General features: G+C 35.4%; 1 protein-coding gene across 7 annotated transcripts in view; it reads left to right on the forward strand.

Moving 5' to 3' along the window:
- Positions 1-307: 307 nt before the first annotated feature.
- stat3 (signal transducer and activator of transcription 3 (acute-phase response factor)) overlaps positions 308-13,149 on the forward strand; it is a 79,278-nt gene continuing 66,436 nt past the window's right edge. For all 7 annotated transcript variants that reach the window (XR_015479496.1, XR_015479490.1, XR_015479494.1 and 4 more), the window contains 1 exon segment: positions 308-495. The gene's annotated coding sequence lies outside the window, so the exon portion shown is untranslated.

Here is a 13,149-nt window from a genome sequence, read left to right on the forward strand (position 1 = left end):
ACACACTTCACATCCACTGAATTAAAAGTCCAGATGACGTAGGCGCTGCCAGTAATTCAGATGACTTCCAGCCGTGCTGTTCCAGAAGCTGGATTTCCCCCCGCTGTGCTGCGTATCACAACACGGTTTTACACGGGAGGAACCGGCAGCCGGAACAGCCTGCACAGCCAGAGCAACAAACACAGGCGGCCTCGAGCTGGCGCGCGCTTAGTCCCGCCTCTTCTGCGCCATTCGAGCTCAGCGATTGGACAGAATTCTAAACTCGCTCGCGACTGCGTCAGAGACATGTCAATCAAAGCGGAACCGCAAACGTGCAGCCCATTTTCGCACAGACCACCGTAGCTCGCGTGTTTGCAGTGTCAGAAAAGTTGGAAAAGCTCGTTTTACGATAGCATATCGTCTCTAAAACGCTTGTTTTTGTAGTCAATAACGTGTTGACTGCGCTTGTTTCCGTGGAGGACGATTTATCTGAAACCTTGAGCGACACATTAAGGGGTAAGTTGTCCAGCCACGTCGCTTTTTTAAAGGAAAACGCAGTTTGACGCAATTTTTGGGGATGTTTCTGTTGTGTACATTGCTTTCTGTTGTCAGGTGGTTCTGCTTGTGTTGATGTTTGAATTATGTTATAACGTTAAACCGCTAGATTGATTTCTCGTGACGGAAATAATGTACACATTGTTTCCACTTGGCTGTTAAATGAAGCTAAAAGATACTGTGACCTGACTAGACAACAGTTGATACTTGTTACATGTGTAACAAACAAACTCGTTTTAGTATGATGTCGATTCAGTAGACGTGACAGAAGTATTAAGAATCATTAAGTTTGCTTGAATGAATGTTTGTAGAGTTTATTTCTTCTTCACTTGATCTGTTGTAGTTGTTTTTTTCCTCAATGCAGATTTTGTTTGTTTGTGTCATTTTACGCTTATAGATGCCATTTCTTGTCATTGGAATCCATTCATCCTCTCAGAGTCGGTCAACAACGCTTTATCTGCATGATTGGCAGGGTATAATAGTGGAAAAGTGTATCAGATAGATGCTGGTGGAGCAAAAAAAAAAAAGACAATGAAATTGAGCAATTAAAAAGAGAGAGAAAAAAACATTGAAATGGAGCAAATAAAAAGAAAGAGACAAGTGTTAAAAAGGCATAATTCTCATAAGTCAATTTTACTGGCATTTATATTTACAATATTGCACCTCGTGATGAAGTACTTGCATACACTTGCAAAATAAGTACGTGTTCATAATAATAATAAATATCAACCAAAATTAATAGACAACAAGCTGTTTAGCAGTACTAGAACCACCTATAGTACAAAAAGTCTCTTGATTTCACTTCTCATTATTGTTTAATAATCTGGCTTGGATTTGCGCCACCGATTCAGCATAAAAAGCGCATTGTATGCCAATCTGGCAGCTTTCGTACTTGCATTGGTTGGATAGGTATCTTTTTTGTTGTTTTTTTTTTTTTGCCTCCACGGGTATTCCCCACCTCTGCCCCATGACGTCACTCTTCCAGTACATGGCGAGGGAATCCTCGAGTAAGAGGTGATGGAGACCGACCTGCGCGCGCGCTTTTGCTCGGCCACTGCAGTCTCGCTTCTGGCTTTCATGTCGCCTCGCCGAGTTTTGCTTTACTCGACAAATGAAACCAGTTTCACAGTTCCCACCGACGAGAGATGTGCACACGTTAGACACTGGTGCACTCTGATTGGCAGTTTTTCTCCGTATCTCAAGAGAGTGTCCTTAAAGGGACAGTTCACCTTAAAATTCTTCATTTACTAGTTTAAAGCCTGTTTAAGATTTCTTCAACTGTTGAACAAAAAAGAAAGATATTTTGAAGAATGCTTTTTGCTGGCACCCATTCTCTTCCATAGTAAAAAATACTGTGGATTTTAGGGGGTCGTAGCAACCAGCATTCTTCAAAATATCTTCTTTTGTTTCCAACAGATGAAAGAAACTCATCATGTTTTAAAACCACACGAGGGAGAGTAAATGATTACAGAGTGTTTGGGTATCCCTTTAATGTTTTTTTTTTTCAGAGGCAAAAATAATTTGGGGGTGTCAAGGTGGCGCAGTGTTTAGCATGATCGCCTAACAGCAAGAAGGTTGCTAGTTTGAGCCCCGGCTGGGTCAGTTGGCATTTCTGTTTGAAGTTTGCATCTTCTCCCCGTGTTTGTGTGGGTTTCCTCTGGGTGCTCCAGTTTCCCCCACAGTTCAAAGACATGCGCTATAGGTGAATTACATAAGCTAAATTGGCTGTAGTGAATAAGTGTGTATGAGTGCTTCCCAGTTTTGAGTTATGTCTGCAAGGGCATGTGCTGCGTAAAACATATGCTGGATAAGTTGTGGGTTCATTAAGCTGTGGTGACCCCTGATTAATAAAGGGACTAAGCTGAAAAGAAAATGAATGAATGAATAAAAAAAAATTTGCTATCAAACATTGATAAATAAAATTGCTATCATGCATTTTAATGATTTACAAAAGACACTTACTAAATTTGTCATTTACTATTACCTTAGATATTATTGGGGCTGCACAATATATCATTTCATCATTGATATCGCAAAGAGCTGACTGTAGTTTAAATAAATTGAGACCAAGAAATTATAATATTTGTAGCTTTATGATAGATTAATCGTATTAAATAGTTTATGGTGAATTTAATGGTCTTATTTTACATTTGATTATTTGATAATTTGTGTCTGAATATGGAACACAACTCAGAAAAAAAAGCATAAAGCTCTGTTTGTTTCAGTTTTATCTTTGCAGCGTTGTATTTAATTATGCTTGTGATTTGTTTATTGTATTTCATGAAGATATTTTAGAAGGAGTGTTTCTACTAAAAATCATCCCAATCAAACTAAAGTTATGAAGTATTTCCAATTTTAAGTCAGCTGACAAATTGTAATAAAATCTTAAAATCTGAAAAATCTGAAAATTGCTGAAAAACAAAATATCGCAATGTCAGGTTTTTTTTCCCAATTTTGTGCAGCCCTTTCATATACCTAAAAACCGTGTTTTAGAACAAAACTCATTAACAGGGTTTCTGCAGGGTCATAAAAACTATCTTACATCTCAAAATCCAAGTTTAAGGCCTTAAAACATCCTAAATTTACTGAAATATTGTGTTGTAGGTCTTAAATCGTTTTAAACAGGTCGGAATTTTCCTTTGTTCATGTATTGCTACTAAATCTGGCCAATACAATCAATCATCAACAATCATCTCAATAAAACTTTAAACTTTTTTATTTGAAAAGGTAATTTTAACTTTTGTTTATTAAAATGGTTTAATTGTTTTCCTCACAATAACATTTGTTTAAAAGTTCTCCATGTACTTACTGCTGAGGAAAATGACCTGGACAGATTGTTGTGCAAAAATGTAGTTTATTATGGTTTTTAAAACTTTTAAAACATTTGTTAATTTTTCTTTTATTTTAAAGAAAATTTATGTTGTAAAAAAGTGTAGGGATACAACTAGAGCTTTCTTGTTTTTACACAATATTTAAAATAAAATATTTCATTTTTATTGTTATTAATGTATTATTGAATTATTAAATGTATACATTTTTTATTTTTTTAAAAGGGCAAATAAACATCTTTTCTATCTGGGCCATTTGAAAATTTCCTTAGCCCTTTATGAGTGTAAAATTCCATTCATAATGGTCTTAAAAAATGTCTTTAAAAGTCTTATATTTAACTCTGTGAAACCGGTAGAAACCCTGATTAAGTGATATTTAAAATGCCTTTTTAAGGATCTGTGCAAGCCTTAAATGCTAATGAAACTATGATATAATGTATGATGCATGATCTTTTATGCATTTCAGTAAGTACAGGTCTTTATGAATATGATGTTTCTTTTTCTGAATATATCTGCTGTGCTGAATGATGATGACACATTATTTCACTGAAATTTTATAAGAATTGTTTGGACAAATTTAGACAAGCCTGACGCTGGGTTTATTTAAAAATAAATAAATAAATAGCATTTTTTAACCCAACTGGTGGGTTTTCCATTTTTGACCCAACATTAGGTTAAAACAACCTGACATGTTTAGATGGTCTTATTCTTTCAATGTGTATAGAATTACTTTAGTTAGACACCACAGTACGGCTTTTCTCTTTGACATTTATGTATAATGTTTCAATTTGCATATTTATTTCACAACTTACTGAGGTGCATTTGCTTGAACTTGAGTTGGAGTGTTCATAAATAGTGAAGACTATTCCCAGCATTAAAATACATTAAAAAAAGCCAATAAGGAAGATATATGAAGTCCAGTCTTCAAGCTTTTGATTGGTTCTTAATTGTTGTCCTTAAATGATGTGATGACTGTAAACTGTGGTACTGACTCATATCATTTCTATAAGGGTTGGGGAGTTTAATGATCATACAATTGTGCATGGTTGCAATAATTATTGCTTCATTCTATCTTTGTTTACTGAGTGATGTGCAGCTCCATTTGAAAAGTTTCCTTCTTTTGAATTTGCATTAAATGAGTACCAGGAAGCGCTTACCACTGTGATAACATATACGGTTAATGATTGTGATTTTAACAGTAAGCCACCATAAAAATGCTGTGGAAAAATCCATGGTTAAGTACACATGATGTAATTTTTGCAGAAAATCATTTAAAAAAAGGTTTTATTTAAAAAAATGTCTTATTTAGACTACAGTACAATATTTTACACTGAAAAATATTATATAGATATTTAATTTATTTAGACTGAATTTAAACAAACAAATTAAATTGAACTTAATAAAAATAAATGTAAATAAATCAATACATTTGTTTGTTTAAATTCAGCCTGTTTGCAACCAGTTACCTTAAATTTAGTAAATCCAATGTATTGATTGATTCTATATGCCTGTTATTTTCCACAATACCTTAGTAATATTTATAAAGAGAAGAACAGTCATCATTGTATCATTATTTTAGAAATGGTACAGCTGTAATTATTAGGTCAGTCTGTTATGTTTCTGTAGCAATAACCCTTAGATTATCGCCTTTAAATGAGTGTATACATCTTTATCTTTGCTAGTTCATATGAATCAGGCCAAACTGATAAAAATCGCCCCTGATGTTACAGGCAGCGAGTTCCTCTATCTCTTCTCACTAGTGCTCTTCAGAGAAGGGCGTAGAGAGTTTGTTTTTCCAGGGACTCAAACCACAGCATTAGACATCTGTTATCGGCATCTTGTTTTTTTATTCTGAGTCCCAATAATGACTCACACCATTGTCACAGTTCTGATAGCTGAGCTAATGATGGTCTTTTACTGTTAGAGGAAAATAAATAGATACTATATAAGACAGAATACTTTACATTGTTCAAATAGTACAATTAATTATTTATGTTATTCAGAAAAGATTGCTTTGCCTATGTATTATTAGTAGTAGTAGGTCATATTTCACATGTATGTCATTACAATAATCTGACTTTTGCTTCACACTGGCTCTTCAACCATAAACCCTTGGGAAACATTCTTGTTTGAATATTTGCTGCATCTCTCATTGATTGGATGAATAAAGCACATAAGGTGTTTACAAAAAGACTGGCTTTGCTCATCCTCATATTATAGATGATAGTAGACTAGGGCTGCACGATTCTGGCTAAAATGAGAATCACGTTTTTTTGTATAAAATCAAGATCACAATTTTCTCACGATTCTGTAGATGTAAAATAAAGGTTAATATGAGTAGGCTATTATCATTGTTATTACTCAAACGTATGGTAAAACAACAATAATAATATTAGGCTTGTGTGTAGGTCTACTGTTGGTTAAAATGCTCAATTTTGTGTAGACTTGGAATGGCTGACATGAATAGACTTTAAATTTGTTCTGGTTTTTAAAGGTTCACAAAACCCTCGAGTACTTTTTTTTTGAGATTTTAACAGATTTGTGTTGAGCATCAGTTAAGATAGTGTTAGCACCTGTTAGCTTTAATTGTGGGGTAAACTGGGTAATTTTGAGCTTTTGTCAGCTAATGTCAGCTTCCGGGTTTAAAAGAATTTTTGGGGCGTGATAAAAATCGGTGACATATCACAGAACTGCAAGTGCAAAGATGACGCATCGAGTTCTCATTATTATTCATAGTGGAGTTTTCTTAACCTATGAGAAGAACCGGCTTCTTAACTATTCATGACTGCACGTGCTTTCTGAATGCAAGGCAGACCAGCCAGTGCCGAGCTGTGAGATCCTACCTTGATGACTGGGTGAAACCGCATCCACGGACCCACGGCACGCAGGCCATTCATTAAGGGTCGTATGTGTTAGTTTCGATGATCCACGGGGTTTGTTGCATGTTTTTCCTCGCGATGCTGTCAGGGCCGATAAAACAACGCTGTATGTGTGCTGCATTTTTGTCGGGAGAGCAGTAAGAGTATGGCAGAGAATGGCGTACTTTGTCTTTTATCAGGAGTTTGTTCACATTTAGACACTTCGCCGTGCTGCTATGTATGCCTAGATCCTCTAGATTACCAGCAGGGCTAATGGTTAAAATAGACAGGGCAAGAGACCTGCTGCACCGAGCCTGCATTCAGACCCGGGGATTGAGGGAAAAGTCCTTATTTAGCGTTTATATAAACACGTTTGTCTTTTTAATTGTATAATTTGTGCTTATCTGTATATGAAATTACAAATAACAAATGTAACGGGGCATTAAATAACTATTTATTTCTTTGCATTTTAACTTACTATAAACTATAAAATCATGGGTCTCCTCACGGTTTGTTTCATTTTGTGAGCCTTCTGACAACAGTTGTTCGCTCACCTCCTTCTCCCCTGCTCTGCTGGCCACGCCCACTCCTGCACCTTGATCGCGGAGCTCCACGCCCATTATGATGCATCTTTTGAAAAAATTCGGATGTAGACCTGAACCGAAAGTGGGGGGTGTCATGACCCTTTAATTCACAGTAAAGTGATGACATCATCAGAATGCTATTCATAATTCTGAAGGTGAATTACTATGTTTGAGACATATTCTTGCCATTTGTAATTAACAACATTATTAGATTTTTTTTTCCCACTGGTAAAATTAGACATTTGTCATTATTAGATTTTCTCTTGCATTATATTCAACACTATATAGGCTAGAGTTGTCATACTCACCCAAGTAGACATCTATTTTCATGTATAGCACTCTGTTCACACTAAGAAAAAACATCAAATGCTTGTTGTAATCATAACTCTAAAATGCGAAATGATTATTTAAATGATGTACATGCTTTTGGTTTCACTTTTACTTCCAAGAGTGCTCATGTCATGGCTGCTGTCACTTTGAGAAAATAAAAAAATCAAATGCAAATCAAACTTCCCGCCCAGCTCCGAAACGATCACTCTGTGCAACAAACTGAACATTATTTACAACTTTATTACCTGTTATCCACAGCCTGTGCAGGTTCTGTTCTCTAAAGTCGACATTATTGGCGGGTATGCACGCATTTCGGAAGTAAAGAAACAATGTGTTAGTTCATTTGTGATTTCACAGCAGTGAATACATCATTACATGAAGACAGAAATGACATTTTTGGGTGAATTATACCTTATAAATACTGTATTTGACACTTTTAACACCATTTGGTCGTGTCCATGTTGTTGAGCCACTCATGTAAAACAATGTGAAGACTTGTGTGACTGCCTTTACGCTTCTCTCCTGACCTTAAAAATGTAATTGGCTGAATCGCAGAAAAGCTCAATTAAGATTCTGTGTGGGGTCAAATCGAGATTGCAGTCTTTGTTCCAATTAATCATGCAGCCCTATAGTAGACTGTGATCAAGTCCTTTATTTAGACTCTAGCTACTTGTTCACTCAAACTGACGTGATTTTTCTCTATCAGTATTTAACAAGTTTATTCAAACCACTAAATAAGGCAAGTTTATTCAAATTACTGATTATATACACTGCAGTGTTTCTAAAACTCACCAATAAGAGGCTTTTAATTGACTGTTGCTTGATTATAGTGATGCATAATGCATAGGGCAGCCATATTGGTGTTGGCCAATAAATGTTTTGCTTTTTGATAATTATTATCCTATTAGTAAATCAATTATGGACTGTTTCTACTTGTTAATCCACTTCCGATGTGTGCTGTTGGCCATGAGGGTTTTGAATGGTGTCTTCTTCAGCATGTTGTACATCTGCATTGTAGGAATTTTCACAGTAAAAAAATCAGGGCTGCAATTTGGAAAAGCACAGAAATCTTGCAGTTTTCTTGCTTTCTGCAGTTTTAAGAAGTTTTAAAATACAATCAGTTGTCCGCTTTATTTGTTTGTGTTTTGTTTGCGCAATCAGGCTCTGAAATTTTTGGACTTGGACTTATGTATACTATATTTGCATCTTGGCTTAATATTTTAAGTTTCTTTTCACACAGAATGTGTCTCTGGATTTAAAAATATGTGACACAGCATTTAGAGAAAAGTCCCTTTTGTTTTTTCTACCACCTTGTTAAAGACAAATAAAACTGTAAACAGATGCAAGGCTTGCCCTGTCTCCGAGTTCTTCTGATTGGTCCACTGCTTTGGAACTGACTTTAAGTGGCACAGCTGTAAAAGTTGAATCATTTTCAGCTTTACACACTGTAAGATGCTTCCAAAGTTACAAGACACAATGGTCATGATCATAAACCTCCAAGCATGTGTTTTAAAAACTGTGCATTGGAGTGGAAATGCACATTCTTTCTGAATGACCACTAACAACACTGCATTGTTTTACATTCAGTGCCAAGCTATTGCTAATCCTCCTGTTTTATAACCCTGGGTACTAAACCAAACATGGCATATGGAATGGGACATCTGCATAAATAATAAGCTACATGAAATCAACATGAAAATACTTTAAAGACACTTCAAATTATATTTTTGAGACACAGACAGACTGTTTATACTAGATGCTGAATTGGTCAATCTAGGTTGACTCCTTTGTATGTATTGAATGCACCACTAACATATAAATATTGCCTAGCTGCTCTCACTATAAAACATATAATATTAGAATGTGAAAGTTTAAGTACTGTTAGAAAAACTTTTTTTATCATGAAATCACTTTGGATTTTTTTTTAAAATGTAGATTTTAAGTTACCAAAAAAAACAACAACATATTTATACTTTAATAAACCGTTTTTGTGAATTAATTTTATTTTTCACTATTTATATATTTTTATTTCTTTATAGGAAGTTGTTCTTATCATGTATTTTTTTATGTATATTTATCTTGCCATGGAATAGCCATTAGTTGCCGATTTGTCAGTCAGTCAGTCAGTCAGTCAGTCAGTCAATCAATCCTGGGTACAAAGCTGTGCTGATCTCACTAAATGACATATAAACTGTTCTTATACCTGGGGTTTAAAGTGGTATGAAAAGCCCTTTATTTACACCCACATGTTTTCCATAGTTTGCCATAGTGCTTCAAGCTTTGGCATGCATGTATCAGGGTGTAGTAGATATGAGGGGTTTTAACCTCTGAGCATTGGCAAAGCATCTTCCATGGTTCATGATATTCCAAGTAACTTGTTTTCCAGCAGATTAAAATGAAAGGAGAAGTGAAGTTCGTTGACAGTCTGAGAGAACGGTTGCAAAAACGTTCACAGTTAAAAATATGTGGGTGGGGAGCTTGTTAATTTTTTTTAGCAGTTATTGTTACACCTAATGAGAAGACTGTCAGGCACAGCGGTTGTTTGTCAAACCTTTGAAGCCAACACCTTTTAAAGGGATAGTTAGTCAAAACATAAAACTGTACCCACGCTCAAGTGGTGGTAAACTTTTATGAATTTCTTTCTTCTGTTAAACCCAAATCAACATAGTCTGAAGAACATTGGAAACCAGTAGCCATTGACACCCATTATAGGAATGAAAATTTTATGGAAGTCAACAGCTGCTGCTTTTCAAATTCCAACATTCTTAAAAATATCTTCTTTTCGTGTTCAGTAGAAGAAAGAAACTCAAACAGGTTCAGGACAAATGGAGGATGAGTAAATGATGACAGACTTAAAAACTATTTGGTTATCCCTTTATATGGTTATCTGACTTGGGCTTTATTTTTTTTATAACAATCTACATGGACTGTGTGTATGCATATGTGTCATTAAAAAGAAAGTTTTGGCTTATATATTTCTATTGAAGGTGTGATCAGTTGTCTGTATTGTTCTAGTCAATATGGCAGTTGTCTTGCTCTTAATTTGATGGCTGATATATGACAATTCATAAGCAGAAGTGTCCAGTCAAGGGTGTGTAACTGAGATTAAGTATTATTCATTCCGTTTTTATATATAAATAAACATTTTGATGGAATTAGATGCATTCCTGGGTTAACCTGTAGCTGTGTAAATGGGAGACTGTCCTACTGTCTCTTTTAACATTAGTCGTCACTGTATTCAGATTTTGCACTCAAGACTTGCACACTTTTATTTAGTGAAAGTGGAAGATAAACCTCTTTGTAAAAATATTTTGGTGATAATACATAAATTAATAAAACGTTATTAGAATATTTTAAGGGAAATGTTTAAAAAGCATGAAGGTTGCTGATTCAAGACCCAGCTGGAGAGGGGCCTGGCTGCATACCTGGTGCGGTGCAATCTGAGCTGCATCCAATGCTTTTTAATTCGCTTACCTAACCCCACTCCTAACCCTACCTGTCACTGTGACGTCACACATTGAGTGTATTGTGTCTGACATTGCATCGCTGAGTAATGTAATCTCAGCTTGCATCTTAAAGGCTGCATCTAGATACTATTGCCTGGCTGGGCCAGTTGGCATTTCTGTGTGGAGTTTGCATGTTTTCCCCGTGTTTGCGTGGGTTTCCTCCGGGTGCTCCGGTTTCCCTCACAGTCCAAAGACATGCGCTATAGGTGAACGAAGTAAACTAAATTGGCTGTAGTATGTGTGTGTGAATGAGTGTGTATGGGTGTTTCCCTGTACTGGATTGCGGCTGGAAGGGCATCTGATGCGTAAAACATATGCTGGAATAGTTGGCAGTTCATTCCACTGTGGCGACCTCTGATAAATCAGAGACTAAGCTGAAGGAAAATGATTGAATGTTTAAAAAGGTGTCTTTGGAGGAATTGTACAATATTTATCATTCACAGATTTTGCACAAGAAATCCAGCATGTCCACACTGCACTGTCTGATCTGATGGCCTGAAGTCTTAAACAGAGTGTGCTAATGACAACACACAAGGATACTTTTTGTTTTAAATTGGTCATTTGTTGCAAAATGTTCAATTAACCAAGAAGATAAAATCCCCACCCATTTTCTAAGTCCAAAACAAGATGTGTGCAGGTGACGTAAGAACTCATTATGCACTTTCAGAAATAAAGATACAGGAGCTGTCACTGGGGTGGTATCTTTTAAAAAGATACACATTTATTACTAAAGGGTCCACATTAGTTTCTCAAAAGCATTTATTTGTACTTTAACATTTTAAGAGGTACACTTTTGTACTTTTTAGGTACTAATATGTGCCCTTGAGGTATTAATAGGGAGCTTTAGGAAAAAAATTTGTAGCTTTTAAAAAGGTGCCACCCCAGTGGCAGCTCTTGTACCTTTATTTCTGCACTTTAAAACCCGAAAGGTTCAGGTAACTCAAACCTTTTGAGGAAACTGATTGCAACAAACTATTTAAGTTCAAAACTAATTCTAATGAGCCTGTGAACTTGGTCCATTTGGGTAAATGAAGCAAATTGATCACAGTAAAACCCAATTAGTTAAGGCAACTCAAACCATTTAAGGACACCGATTACTAAAAACAATTTGATTTAATAAATTAATCTATATGAGTACTGTGAACTTACACTATTTATGTTGAAGTAATGAGGTATTTAATTAACTCATTACCTTCAACGCTGGGTCTAAAACTCTCTTCAAATGAGTAGAATAAACTTTCTGTCAATTTTGAGTTAGCTACACTCATTTTATTTGATTAAGTTGACTGGGTTTTACAGTGTGAGAGTGTGGGATTATAGTCATGCACTACTTTACAGAAGTGAACAGAGAATTTTAAATAGGTAAAAAAATTCATTTTTATATTGAACAATGGATTTATTTGTTTTCATTATTGCATATGCATCTAAATAAGTTTACAAATGCCTAATCTTGAGTCAGTAAAGTGTTTGTGTCTCATCAAAACAGATTACAAAAAAAAGATTCATCCCACCCCTTTCAAACCCGTTGAAATTTCATTTGGTTTCTGCATTTTCAGATTGAGGTTATTTACGGTACATGCAGAGTTTTCATCCAGTTCAGTCATTTAAACTAATTGTAATCTGAAACCATGTGAATGTACCTATTGTTCTATTGTTTGCATAAAAGGAATATGTCCATAACTTAAAAATGCTTGACCACAATTAAAGCTATATTTAAATACATTTTCCACTGGTAAGCATGTAATTCCTCGTGTCAAGTTGGTTATTTGGTTGTACTCATTAAAATGTTTTACAAAATAAGCTGCATTTTGGCAGCTTCTGTAAAGGAAGTAAATGTGTCAGGTACTTTTAATTTGTCATTGTTGCTTTGCACAGTATTCTGTCTTTTTGTGATATATTTAGTGATTCTTTGGCAGTGGCACTGTTGTCGAACTCTTATGTTTAAAAATTTTTACTGTATTTTGCATTTTAAAATGTCTATGCAGCAGACAAGATCTTTAAAACAGATCTTTCTCAGTCTAGTTTTGTCACTTCATTGATTTTCCTCCTACTCTTATTAAAGCTGATCGATATGACATTTTTGTAGAGTAAAAAAAGTCAAAAAATTTTTTAAACTCTTGATCTAAAGAAGGTTAAAAAGCAGTGTTAAAATGTCTAGTTTTGGGCTGTGAAGTAAGACATTATGTATTGTATAGACAAAATAAAATGTCTATAGTTCCTCTATGGTGTCAAAACATATATAGTTAATAGGGATGTAACGATTCGCAGTGAGCCGGTTGAAAACCAATTCAAATATATGACTTCAAACCACTAGAAATGTTAAACGAATCGCGATACAATTTTTGAACAGAAGAAGTGCTTCTCGCGCAAGCTCACTTTACCTGCACATCAGCGGCAAGCAAGAGCTGGGGCAGCAGAGGAAACTACTTTTTAGGGTTGGGTGATGTTGACCAATTTGGCATCGTACGATGTCTAATGTGAAACATCCCGATGGACGATGCCATTGTCG

Source organism: Danio rerio, chromosome 3 (genome assembly GCF_052040795.2).
Source record: "Danio rerio strain M-AB ecotype USA chromosome 3, GRCz13ab, whole genome shotgun sequence".
In the NCBI taxonomy this organism is placed as follows: domain Eukaryota; kingdom Metazoa; phylum Chordata; class Actinopteri; order Cypriniformes; family Danionidae; genus Danio; species Danio rerio.